This window comes from Melopsittacus undulatus, chromosome 9, assembly GCF_012275295.1.
Source record: "Melopsittacus undulatus isolate bMelUnd1 chromosome 9, bMelUnd1.mat.Z, whole genome shotgun sequence".
Lineage (NCBI taxonomy): Eukaryota > Metazoa > Chordata > Aves > Psittaciformes > Psittaculidae > Melopsittacus > Melopsittacus undulatus.
In genome coordinates this window covers 29,326,908-29,340,586 of record NC_047535.1, presented here as the reverse complement: position 1 = coordinate 29,340,586, position 13,679 = coordinate 29,326,908, and the positions used below count along the sequence as shown (strand labels likewise).

Sequence of the window (13,679 nt, the reverse complement as noted above, 5' to 3'; positions counted from 1 at the left end):
AACTGAGAAAGTATAGCGCTCTTCAAAGTCATAAGAATAAAAAGGAGGAAGAATTAGACAGTGCTGACTTTTTATTGCTTTCTGTGGCGTCTCTTGTCTTTAGCTGGGTGATCAGAACACTTACCAAAATAATGTAAAAAATAAAGTGGCTGTTGGTTTTATTGGCAATGACACTAAAACTGGTGCTTGAGCATTGAGATTGCCTGCCAGAGCTGTGAATCAGTGAGAACCATGTGAGGCTGGAGAGCTGACATTTACTGGACAAAAATGGGCATGAAGCATGGTGAGGTCTACTTGCATCCTGCATAATGGGAAAAAGCCCATGGAGCCAATGCCAGCAGCAAAGCCTGATTAAAATTTCATCTCTGCTTTTCCTGTTAATCTTTCTCAAAAGCCCTTCACTGTGGATATATGCAAAAGCCACCAAGACTGCTGCTGGAAACAGTAATGTAGCAGGAATGAAACTAGTGGGGTTTTTTCCACTTTGGATTTTGGGAAAGTGTTGTGTTGACCATTTCTGGTCTTGTGTATCCTAGTTAATTGTTTTTAGTTGTGTGTTGCCTGTAGCTAAGTAGATGTGCTCACACAGGGGAGGCCTTCCTTGCAAAAAAAACCTTATACTTCCTTTTTTACCAAATCAGGATGTATGAAACTTTATTCCAGAGGTGCCAATTTTTGGTGTTTTCAGAACTGAACTGGTTCTTTGGCTTCCTTTTTGTTTGCCATGTAAGGATCTAACTGCAGCCTTCCATAAACCCCACTTTGAGATTAGTGTGCTAATTCTTATTCCAGCAGTATGAGTATTCTAAGGATTATAAGAAGGGGACAGATATGAAGCATGTGGGCAGAAGGCTTGACTGGACTGAGCTTGGAAACTAATGAGCCAGTGGTCAGGACCAGGGTAGCCTGGTAAACTAAGGCACAATCTGAAAAGGCACCCTTAGAACTATGTTTGATTTCTGCAGAAATGTCATGTTTCTGCAGAATGTCTTCACTTTGACAAATGCCATTTTGTGATCAAAAGCATTCCATGGAAAATGTCTAACCCACCATAAGCTGGAGTTGAGCTTTTTTCTTTTTATTCCAGTATTCTATTTTTCACCAAAAGAGACCATGTCCTTTTAATTCAGTTGCAGAAGTGTTCTGCTTTAAATCTAAAGGACCCATTTGTATGCTGTTTCTTTGTAATTAAAATTCTTATCCCCCAAAAATATGTTTTCCATTAAAAATTCCTGTCCTGCACTAAGAAATCTAAATCTTGTAGCTATTGTCTCTGGAAATATATATTTTGCTACATGCCCCATATAAACATTTATTTCCTGCTTGAGAATATATGGGTTTTGCCATCTGTAATATTCATATTTGTTTCTTGGGGGGAAAAGTTAGGGTGACAGAAACATGATACAGGCCCTCCTGAACACATTAAGAAAACAAGACCTCATAGCCAAGGCAAAAAAGAGGTTTGTTACAGAGTCTAATAAGCTTTTGCATGTACTTTTTTTCTTTTATTTCCAAACTTGCTTTCTATGAGGTATTAGATTTATGTTGGAGACCAAAGGCATTCAAATTTATGTGGTTTTTGGTTTTGAATGTGAGTTTTTTGACATTCTAGCTGCTGTCTTTGACCAGCCTTTAATGTGGTGGCTACAGAAGCAAAGGGTTGCTCTTTGTGGAAGAGACAGGCTGAACAATCAGAGCATTTTTGTTGTATGTGACTGTGTATGTGTCTGTATGTGGAATAGTTAACAGCAACATTGCCCTCTTTCACTTTTCTTTAGCTGTCAATTTGAGTTTTCCTAATATGATATGGTGTAGTGCTTTATTAGAACTCATAACAAACTGGCCTGCCATAGTGCTTGCTTGCTCCAGCCAACTCATTTATTCTGTCAGTGCTTTAAAATCTTATTTTAGAATTGAATTTCCATTTCCTGCACAAAAGGGAGGCCCACAATGCTGTGTATTGAACTGATTTTTACAGCAGAATCAGCACGTTAACACTTTCCTTTTACCAGTGAGGCTTTCTGAACTTGTGTTTAGTTCTTGGTCAGCTGAGCAATTGAAAAGGTTTAGCTCGTTGCACCATTTTGCTCTCAGCTCTTTTAAATTGCTGTTGGATCTGCTATTCTTCCAGATCCTTTACCTGCCTGTTCAACACTGTCTTTCTAAATTAGATTTCCAAGGAATAGCTCAGGACATTATGGAACTAGATGGAATCAATTTCTCTTTAAACTCAAACATGTTCTTTTCAGGAAAAAACATTCAATCTTGATGTAACATTTTCCAGGGATGGAGAATATCCTCCAACCATCAGCAAACACTTCCAATGGTAGACTAAAAATAAACCAGAAATATTTGCAGCTAGAATAATTAACCAGAGCTCATCCAGTTCCTTAGATCCTCTTTTCCCTTTGTCAACAACATGAAATTAAGAAAAGCTGCAGTTATTTTCCCTATAAGCCAGGTTGGTTTGTTAACCAATGTGACCTTCTTACTCCATTTCTGTGGCTTCTCATGCCTCTTGCAAAGTGTGCTTCCACAGCTCCCAACTGTTAAGACACGTTTTTCTGTTTAGATGTTTCTACCCCAACAGATTTAGCTCATAATTATTTTCAGCTTTGAGAGACTGACTTTCTAAATCACAAAGCCTGTGTGATTCCTTTATGTACTGTATGTTAGTGGTTTGGTGTCTCTTCCATATATCCACAAACACGTAACTATATATTAAAACAAAAAAGGGATCCATCTCGAGCTTAGTTGTGCGTGCTTAGAAAATAATGTAGTAGGAACAGGACCTTTACTTGATATGGCAGGACCACAGCACATCTTGTTTCTGGTTCCATTTCTTGGCAAATCTTGTCTCTAAGATATTGCTGGAGCGCAGGCTGGGAAATGAACCTGTAGCCTTCTGTAAATGAATATATTGGGAGGCATGGGGAAGGTAACTTTCTTCTATGGTTAAACACTGGTGCACCTGCGTGTGCATCATCGAGCCATACCAGAGGATGGACTGTCAGTTGACACATGCTTTGGACAGGACTTCAAATGGACACATTGTGAGTTTTTTAGCAGCATTTTCTATCTGATAGAGAAAATAGAGGAAATATCTATTTGTGAGTTAAAAATAAAGAAAATAACATCGAAACTCTAATATTCTGACCATGGATGCATTTAGTGTGTGTTTACACCCTGACCATTGCAGGTTCTAATAGATTTTATATACTCAGTACCTCTGGAAATCAGGCTGCTAATACTGACACATCCAGGAGCCTTCCAGGGCAGAGCTGAAAACTGTGACACTGTGATCAGTATTCAGAGGTGATCTGGCTGGGCAATGGAACCTTGTCCCTCCAGCAATCAAGGAAGAACATGAAAAGCTTGATTGCTGAAGGAGTCTGAGGTCAGGTTTAAAATAAAGCACTAAAAAAAACACTACTCATGCTTAAAGTACAAAGAAGAACAAGCAAAAAATCAAAGAATATGAATAGCTACTCAGAATTCCTCAATGCTGGCATATATGTCAAATTTTTTTCCATTTTTCTGGAAGAATCAAATGCTGTATTTAGGCAATGAGTTTCAGACTTTGCAAATATTTTCCTAGTGCCATTCTAGAAAATGAGTTTGTTGGCATATTGTTATGTGGGGCTTGTTCTGCTAAAGCATTGTAGTGCCGTCTGTTTCTCAAGCTGATTTGGCTTTTACAGCTCAAATATTATATCCTACTTTTAGAACATATGGTAACTCCTTTCAGGAGACATACAGAGAGATGCATCTGATTTCCAGAAATGGATCGTTGCCTTTGCATAAAAGACCACAAGTGATTTTCATCTTGATTTTCCTGTTCTTGCTATTCTGTCTAGACCTCTTTCTCCACCCCACTTCACCTTCTGCTGCCTACCATAAGCCCTCCCTGCATCCTAGAAAACGAAAAGCTTGCTGGCAGCTTTCGGAGCAAAGAAACAACGCTCCCTTATCCAGGTTGCTTCAAGCAACACAGTTGTACTGAGTAGGTGTTGGTAACAAATGCTGTTATGTGGTTCCGACACAGGCTGTGCTTTCCTGATGGCGTATTATGGGAAGATCAGGTTGCTCACATAGCCTGGCCTGTGTTCATTGAGGGAAAGGCTTAGTGTAGACGGGGTGTGAACCACTCAGCCTGAATCTGTCAGAGCTGCTCATGGCAAGAGGCTTCATCCCATGCCGCTCTCCTACAATGATTTCATTCTCCATTCACTCGGGATGTGTAGGAGGTTTTTTTTTTCTGTCTTGTTAATAAAAAGCCTACGTGGCAACATCAACGATTCTTGCCAGTAGTGACCGCTTAATACTCCTCTTTGCTCTTCCTTACTGCAGTACTCAGTGTGAAAGCCCCAATACAGCAGTGTCTTTGTGTGAAAGACAAAACGCCTTCTTGGAGGAATGTCTCTGCTTCCCTTAGTTCACCTCTGGGTCTGGCTTTCTGTAAAGCTTTTTGGAGCTAAGGCTTTACTCTTGGCACTTGGTTTAAGGTCACTGCCAAGAGGAAGCATTTATGGACATGGCTTTAATGTTACAGCTTGATTGTCAGCCAGTTAACTTAAGCCTCTAGTTCAGCCCTGATATGGCCACAGAACTGTCTTGCGTATTTAGTGTGATGCTAATCCAGAATTCATTGAAAGCAGGTCTAGAGGATGTTGCATTACTCTGTTCTTTGCACAACTACCTCCCCTATCTCCCACTCAACCTCATGGGGTGTGTGACCATCAATCAGTGTTAATGGTTTATCTTGGAGATTTGTCATTTTAGTAGGAATATATTCTGTATTTGTCATGCCAGCAGGTCCCTTCTCTCACCTTGGCTCACTTTGTTCTCTGCTGTCATTGTCAGAGACCAACTGAGATCCAGGCTCTCTCCTCATTGTGTGTCTATGGATTTTTCAAAGTATTTTTGTCTTCACATTTGTTAGATTTTCCCCCCTGGACTTCTCTGGGGCAGGTACAGTTGCCACTTTCTCTGGAGAAATGATGTCATTTCTTCAGCATCATGGTGCTAGAGGCTCAATATGGACACAAAAGACATTGCGTGCTTGAAGAGAGTAGAAAATGTCCTCATATTCGTCTTTATGCCTTTACTATAAGCTAGGACCCCACTGCATGGAAACCTGTTGTAGCCTGCAGCAAAGCTGCAGCAAAGATCAACAGAATAGTTTTTTTACTTCACTTGGACACAGCTTTAGCAGCATGCATTCATGTCACCCACCAGCACTGAAGATTCTTGACCTGCTCAAAGAAAGAAGCAATCCAGGGCTGTAGATACATTTAAACTATGCTCTTGAAAAAAATAAACCTCAGTATTTTGAGGAAGAAAATAATAAAATAGGTTTTCCTTGAGGCAGAAAGATCTGATTTCTGCCATCATTCATGCAGTAGCTTTTGAATCACTGAACTATGTCTATCAAGGCTCTGCTTTGAATCTCCACAGAAAGAGAGTTTGAGTAGGCGCATGCTTTAATATTGTCGTGGTTTAAACCTTCAAGATGTATTTGTTTAATATGCTGCTGTGAGACTTACTTTTCCTTTTTTTTTTTTTCCTTGTTCTTTGAAAGCTATTGAGTTGTCAATGTTAGACAGACCTATAGGACATTCTGCTGTCAAGCTTCATCTAGGATACGACAATAATGAATATCTTAACAGCAGACACAATCCATGACAGACCAAGCTTCCCTTCTTGGGATGCTGTCATGACTGCATGACCTCTCTCTTTTCCAGGTTGTGGTTATCCTGGGCTGCAGAGATGTCAGAAGTGAAGGAAGGTATCTTCTGTAGGAGCTTTGAGAAATTCAAGGCTGAAGCTCGAAGGCACCAGAAGCTTGAAGAGGCCAAAGGGAGAGAAATGCTGGGCTTTCAGCTGCATGGGCTGGCATTGCTGATCTGAATTTAGCTGTGGGCAACAGAAGCTTATTTGTCACAAGCAGTCAACATTTTCAGGCCTGGTGTATAAATGATAATATTTCTGCTTTTCAGCCTCAATGCCTGAGCTCTGTGTTTTTTTGGAACTTTTCAGCCAAAACACTATTTGTTTAAATTTGCAGTAGAAATATGCATCACTATTAATGCACAGAAAATAAGGTGGAGTGCCCTGCAAATACAGTAGATTAGACTAGGTACCCACAGAATAGTTTCATTGGGATTTATGACCTGTTAAGTGCATTTCTGTAGGAGCAAATGCTGAATTACCACTTCAGTGCTGGTTCATTCACCCATGCAGATTGAGAGGGATACCAAAAGGTAGTGTGCCAAGAAAACTCCTTCCTGCTCCTGATTCTGAGCACGACCTGAAAGTTTTGAGTGAATACATCTCCTTCAGATTCACGACTTCCACCTAAAATAATATTTGAAGAAGTCCTGTTAGTAATAAAGTAACAAGTGTTATTCATTCTCCTGACAGGAATTACTAGCTGCACTGAAGTGCTCTCTGCTGACTCAGCAGATAGGGCTGCTGCTGGAGTCTTCACCATGCTCCATCAAAGTTGAGTTTTATTGCTGTGTAGGTGGTTTATCCTGTAACTTTGTGCAATTCTTTATAGCATAACCCTCCAGCTTAACATAATTTCCTTCTACTGGAAGGATTTTGCAAATGGATGTGGCTTTGTTGTTCTGAGCAGCTTTTTAAAGCATAAAATTTAGCATGTACTTTATGATTGACTTCGGGAAGGTAGAGGAAGGATAGGCAGTCATTTTGCTTTGCTTGTGATATGGATTTGTTAAAATAACAGGAACATCTAGGCTGTGATTTGAACAGTTCATCTAACTGGAGTCTGGCTATAGCAGGCTGGTATGAATTAAAATAATATCCTGATTGGGACTGGATGTAGTTTTTACAACAAAGATCCAGTTTGTAGCCTCAGACCAGTAGTTTTTGTCAGCAGAGACTGTCCAAATTAGTGTGGAAACAATCATTAACAATACAGTCAAGGCTATTGAAGCATTTATGGGGAACATCCAAACATCTGAACTCTATGGGGCTGGTTTGTATCCAGCAATAAAAGTTTATTGTTTCTGTTTGTTTGTTTTTAATAGAGGGAAAATAAGAGAAGCAAATAGAATTGGAATCAAATCAGGTGTCTGCTGAGCCATGTTAATTGTTAAGATGAACTCCCATGGCAATGTTTAAATATCTTTTTAGTACACTGAGCCATAAAAGGATTCTAAGTTCACTTGTGTTAGGAAAATGTGGAAGCAATTAATTTACTGACATGTTACGGGCTTACAAGGAGCCTTCATTTCATGGGTGGCTGGGAGATAGAACATGCCTAGATTATATTGAATTTAAGAAACCACCTGAATTCTCAAAGCTTTTAAACTGGATGCTTTTTGATTTGTGATCTTATTTGAACTCTGGCCAACCATGATGAATGCTTTCTGTCTTACTATATATTCTTGTCTCTTTGACCTCACAAGAGACCTGAAATAACAAACATAGGTACTGGACTTTATTTACTTATTTGCCTAGTAGTTGAAACAAGAAAGCAAACAAAACCATGATGTATTTCACCTCTTCTTCCCAGCGCCCTCTTGACAAATGGCTGTTGGAACAGCGTTAAACTGTGACCTTAAAGCCACAAGCGTAATGAAACTGTGATCTGGCAGATGTGACAGACTCATCTTACATAAATCACTCTCTTTTGTCACTGCTGGCATATGGCCAATGAATCTTCTAATTATTGAATGGCTTTTATAGCCCCATTATTTATAATCACTTTTGGACAGCAGCTGGAAGACAAGGATGGGACAGAATGAAATGATATAGCACAAACTATTAGCATTTGTCTAACAACTGCTGGGATTAGGAATATTTGATGAAGATGTGGTTACCAGCACAGTCTTGTTAAATGATAAAAATCCACTCAGCCTTCATTTTGTCTTCTAAGATGGGCTGCTGCCTATTGGAGCTTGCCATGAAAATTATGATATTCATTGATCCAGAAATAGAATGTAATCTCTGCAGACATTGATAAAATGAATAGTGAGTATCAGGGCCACTTTTATGTGAGGACTTGCGGCAAATCCATTGCAAGCATTTGTAAGACATAGTGGTGATGCCCTGGCACTCCTGTTGTGCCAAGTGCTGCATGGAAAGGTTTTAATAAGTGGCTTCTGATTCTCAGGAGCCCTGTCTACACCCCACTTTTTAGTGATAATTATACAACAGATAGAGAAGTTGTCTTTAGTTACTTTATTAATATTTTCACTTTTCTTAAAAAAAAAAGGTGTTGAGGGTTTTTTTGTGTTTTTTTTTTGTTTGTTTCTTTTTTAAGGGAGATGATGGTTTTATAACCAGCTTAATTTAATACACTTTGTAATTAAGGGGAGCTGTTTTGGCTCTCATTATAGCTGAGTTTGCACTGGGGCCTTTCTGCTGGGTAGAGCAGCAGCCTTGGAGAAAGGAGTGTGAAGTCATCCAGGCTGGGAGGCCAGTCAACTGAGACTGCAAATCCACAAGGTGCTCTAGAAAATGTGAGCTTCAGGTTCTGTGCTCATGCCTCTGAGGCAATGGGATTTTTTTGGGGGAGAGAAGGGTGTTTGTTTGAGGTTGTTTTGTTGGTAGTTTTTTGGTGGTTGCTTTTTTTGCTTATCTGCAGTTCTGCCTTTTGTAGTACAGGAATAAAACCCTGCCAACCATGACAGCTTATTAATGTCTGTTAAATACCTTCAGATAGAGATCTTCAGATGAAAGACAGTGTGTTATAGTCAGGGGTTTATACTGCAAATCCAACATGTGCAATCTTTGTGTCTTTAAAAAAATGAACCCTTCCCTCTCCATGTAGACATCAAGGCGGTGAGAGAGGGTCTTAATCCAGATGACTCTATTGCACTTTTATCCCTTTAGCAAGGCCTTTAACCTTTCATTGTTTCATGGCCCTGTTGTTTTGAAATGGTCTTTGTCTGCCCGCAGAGAATCCGTCTGCTAAAGATGCCTTTAAACGGAGATCCCAACAAAAGAAGGGGAATTCTGTGGCAATGCAGGAATGGAAAATGGATTTTTCCAGTTCAGATGCTATCGGTCACTGTCAATGTAGCAATTCTTTCCAAAGAAGGGTAAAACAAAAATATATACTAGTGTAAACCTCCTTATTAGAAGTGTGATATAGGTCAGAGACCATTTTGTCCCAAGCCTGTGACTTGTCTTTGTGCAAGCATCTATGGGCTCTGTCAGAGTACTGCTATTTATTAGGATTATCTATGACCATCTCAAGGCATAAATGGGATAAACCAGCTGCAATAATTAATATAAACATAAACTCTAAAACGCTCATTTCTGATCGTGTAAAACATGAGTTCAAAATCCATCTTCAGAATGTACATATCTGGCACAGACTATCTGCCAGCTGGCAGGAAGGTGCTGTCAGCCCCTCAATGTTCACACTCAGCTTTCTCCTGAAAAATATCAGATTTTGCTTGGTCATTTATGCAGTTTGCTTTCCTTATTGAAAACCCATATGTCAATAAGGCCAGGAGGCTTCCCCCCCTGCCAGGTCTGCACTGCTGCTTGCTGATGGTAATGCTTTGGAAGAGATGGATGTTCTCATGCAGCAAAGACAGCGTTAGATGATCTGGTATACAGCTTTCTCCCCTGCAGAAGCTGGAAATCGCAGCAATAAGCATCAGAGCATAACTCAAAGCATAGTTTCTCTAGTGGCTTTAACGTTCTGGAGGACATACGTGTGACAGAGGGTTGTGGGTTTGAAAGAAGTGTGGCTAGAAGCAGTCAATATTTTTCATTAGTCACAAAAACATCTAGGTTACATATTTATCGACACAAAACTGACAAGCAGAGTTTATTGTCTCTCAGAGAACTGTATGTCAGTGCCTTTTTTCCCCTAGGAGATGTTTTTCTTCTCCCTTTGGGTTTGTTTTTGCTATGAAAGTATTGTTATGATGTAATGGTTTGAAAGATGATTAATGTACTCTAAAATGCAGTATTATTAAGAATAATTGAGAATACAGCCATTCAGTGAGTTGCTTTTTGTTTCATTCAGAGGTAAAGAAGGATTCTGATAATAACATGGAAACATCTCTGATTTGGAGTGGTACTTCAGGGAGAGAAGCAGTGGAAAGTTGATTCTCTGACTCTGTATTCACATTTCCTTAATGGGGGAAAAAGGGAAGGAAACTGTTACAAGAGAAAAGCATCTTTGAACATGTTTTCCTTCTAAAACCTTTAAAATACAAATTTTGGTAAGTTTATCAGGGAAGAATTTCTGTTTGCGTTTTCTTATATCTGATTTTCTAGAGCTAAATTTATCAGCCTAATTTTTATTACTGAAATAAAGTGATTTTTTTCTGTGTACAAATAAATGCATTTCCAACATATCAAAGCCAGCAGAAAGGAAGAGCTGAGCACTGGCTCTTAAGACCTATATCTTCTCATTTAGAAATGGCTGTTCCTGAGTTGCATCTTTTGTTCCTCCACTGTTATCAGTGTAGGATCTCCTTATATGCTTTCAGCAGAGAAGAAAAGAAAGGATCTCAAAAAGAGTAAATGTAAGATCTAATCTCCTTGAGAACAGAGGAGCATTTTGAAGGGTAGTAGCATACTTCTAGTTAAGGCAGCTCATCTCTAAGGAAACTGGAGCCAGGTATTTTCTTGAGCACAATTTATACATGGAATTAGACTTTACAAAGGGATGACTTCTGTGTGGTCCTTCCACCCAGCCTGGTGGTTGTTGGTGTATGAAGAGAAACCATCAGATGGTGAGACTTCTTTTCAGAGGGAGGGTGCATGAGCAAGGGATGACCCTGAGGGTCTGAATTAATTTTACTGCTACAATTTGCACACAGGAGGTTGCTGAAATATCACTGCCACGTCCTTCAGATTCCCAGGAATTGCAGGTGCCTGTATTTTAGGCTCCAACAGAATTTGTCAGAGCTTACAAACTTGTGTCTAGCACTAGAATCTATTAAATCATGGCAATACCAAGCGTGTGTTCTCTTAATTCTGAGGAGAGTTTTGGAAAAGATAATCAGAGTGGTAGATAATCAAATGGTAGAGAATCCAGTATGGTCCAAGCTGGATCCTTCTGGCAGCTTCCTACATGGAGCTGGTCTCTGTGTTCAGCTAATTTTCTTCTGTGCTGTGGAGTGGGGTGCATCAGGTGGACCTGCTTTTGCCTAAAGCTGAGATTGTCAGGGCTGCAAGAAGCCTTCATTTGCATCAAGAATTTGCTGGAATTTAGCGACAAAAATGTGGCTTAACAAGCACTTTTTGTTGTGTGGTTGGTTTCTTTTTTTTCCCTTTATCCTTTTTTTATCTCTATTTAAAGTAAATGTAATAGAAATGAGCATCACTGTGAGCTCTCTGAGGGGACAATCATGTGAGTGTAAGTATTGCTATAGCCCCTATTTTTGCAACTGCCATCTTGACTGGAGCATCAGTGACTCAGCTGGGAAATCCCAGCTACTGCATAAACCAAATAACCAAACTTGCCAGCAGGGGCTGTAATAGACGGAGATGTTAGATGGAATGGGCACAGAGGGGAGCTAAAAGCAGATATCATCAGTAAATTGCATATTTTGTGTAGTCAAACAAGCCTTAGCTCAGCAGAGCTTTCTCACTTCTAGACATTACAATGGCATAAATCTGTTGAATCACGAACCACAGTATTTCAGGAGAAAGCCGATGTTATGTGATACATGCAGCTCATTAATTTCTTCACTCTAATAAGCTCTTCCATTAGGTCCAAACTACTTGTCATCTTTGCTCTTTTTGCTGTGAGAAACCACCTTGTCTAACTATCTCTTGTTCAAATCAAAATACGGACTGTTTAGTCAAAAGATAAAGAGATGCCTTATTATTTCAGGAGATGCTTTTTTTGGTCCCCAGTCTTCCTCTGAAATATAAGGATGTGTTATGAAACCAAACATCTAAACTTCAGAAGGTCAGCTCGGATACTGGAAGACTGTAACCCACAGGTCGATCAAGCCCTCCGAGTGCCTCCTATGTGAAAAACCATTTTTATAGTGCAATAACCAGAGATCATTTGTTAGAAGATGGGTGGCTAATCTGCTCTTGGGGTGAGAGATGTTGCTGGGGTAACTCAGGGAAGTGTGTGTAGAGCCAGTTTTATCTGCCTTAATTTCAGGTTTTGAGCCATTTCTGTAATATGCATTTTTGTCCTGAAAAATCTTCCTTCTTTTAATAGCTGAGTTTACTGCCTGAGCTTTCTATTCTTCAACAAGAAATTTAGTTTAAAAGAAACAAACAAAAAGAATATAAATACATATCTCCTTTTTATTTTCTGGAAGTTGATGTAGTATTTCAGATTAGGTTTTTTTGTGTTTAGTTTTGGCTTTTAATTAACCCTTCAGTTAAAGTGTTGCAGGACTGCATTAGGCACGTAGGCTGTTCCTGCCCATGGTCATTTAATGGGCTGCACTCTCATTTGTCTGGAACCACTTCTGCCTCCCAGACCCATGTCCAGCTGCGCTCTGTTGTGGTATTATTATTCTTGATTTGCTCTGCAGTGATTCCTAGATGCTCCAGTCAGGAATTTGCAACTGTGATGCTATATTCAGTGTCAACCAGTATTGAGATGATCTCTGCATTACATATTCACAATCCAAAAAATCATAATGCAAATTATAACAGACCACAGAAACAGCTGCAGTGGTTCAGCCCAGCATTCTGACTCCAGCTCTGGCCATGAATGAGATGCTTAGGAAAGGAAAGGAAAAGAGCAAATATTTGCTATTCCCCTACTTTTTTTCCTAGGTCTCCCAGCCATCAATTTGTTTTCACCTATACCCCTTTCTGCAGGCCCCAGTGGGTCAGTCTTCAAGTGCTTTTCCAGTCTCCCATTAAAGCTCCTTAATGAGCTTCTTGGACCTTCAGTGCTCTCCAGCAAAGAGATCTGCCAAAGCCAACGTGAACTACTGCTAATGTTGTGTGGGTTTCAGCTAAGCTCCCTTCAGCTTTCCATGGTGTCTCCTGGTCCTTGTGCAGGGAGAGCCAGTCCCCATTTGCTCCTTGGGTGTGTTGGGAACCAAAGTCCACAGCAGGCTGCAGCATCCCAACCAGCTCTCTTAGTCTTTGTACAGCAACTGCTCCAGACTTTGATCATCCTGGTTGTGTTTCTCTGAAGCTTTTCCAGCTGCATTTTCCTTTTATTTTTTAGAGCATCATTGTTTCTACCCCTGTTCTCTGTGTGTGTTTGCGTGGCTGTTTTTGCTCTTCAGTCAAATTAATGTCAGTGTTATTCCAGACTAGGAAATCATTTCTGGGAAAAGACTTCAGTGACTTGCTCCAGTTCAGAAGTTCTGCTACAAGAAAGGCTTTGCTATTCAGTCAGTACCAATGTTCATTAATAACTATGTTACTTTTTATTTGTTTTTCTTCTTTTTTTGTTTGTTTTGTTTTCAACTCATCTTTATTCCCACACACTTCTAAAAGTGTTAAAAAACTGAATAAAGTAACAGATAGATCTAAGTCAAGTGTTGCATATTATTCTGTTGGTTTTAAGGACTTTGGGTGCTCTTAATTCCTTCAATCAATTATTTTCTTACTCCTGCTGTGTGCTTGGGTAGATACCAATGCAAAATATAGCACTTGTTTGATTTTGTGTCATGTTCAGTTACATTAGTACCTCCAGTGGGAGCAGCCTTTGCCTTCTGTCTGTCTGCCCCACTCACCCTCCAATGAGCTGC

General features: G+C 39.8%; 1 protein-coding gene across 1 annotated transcript in view; it reads left to right on the top strand.

The window, feature by feature from the left end:
- MAGI1 (membrane associated guanylate kinase, WW and PDZ domain containing 1) overlaps positions 1 to 13,679 on the top strand; it is a 339,145-nt gene that overhangs the window by 156,007 nt on the left and 169,459 nt on the right.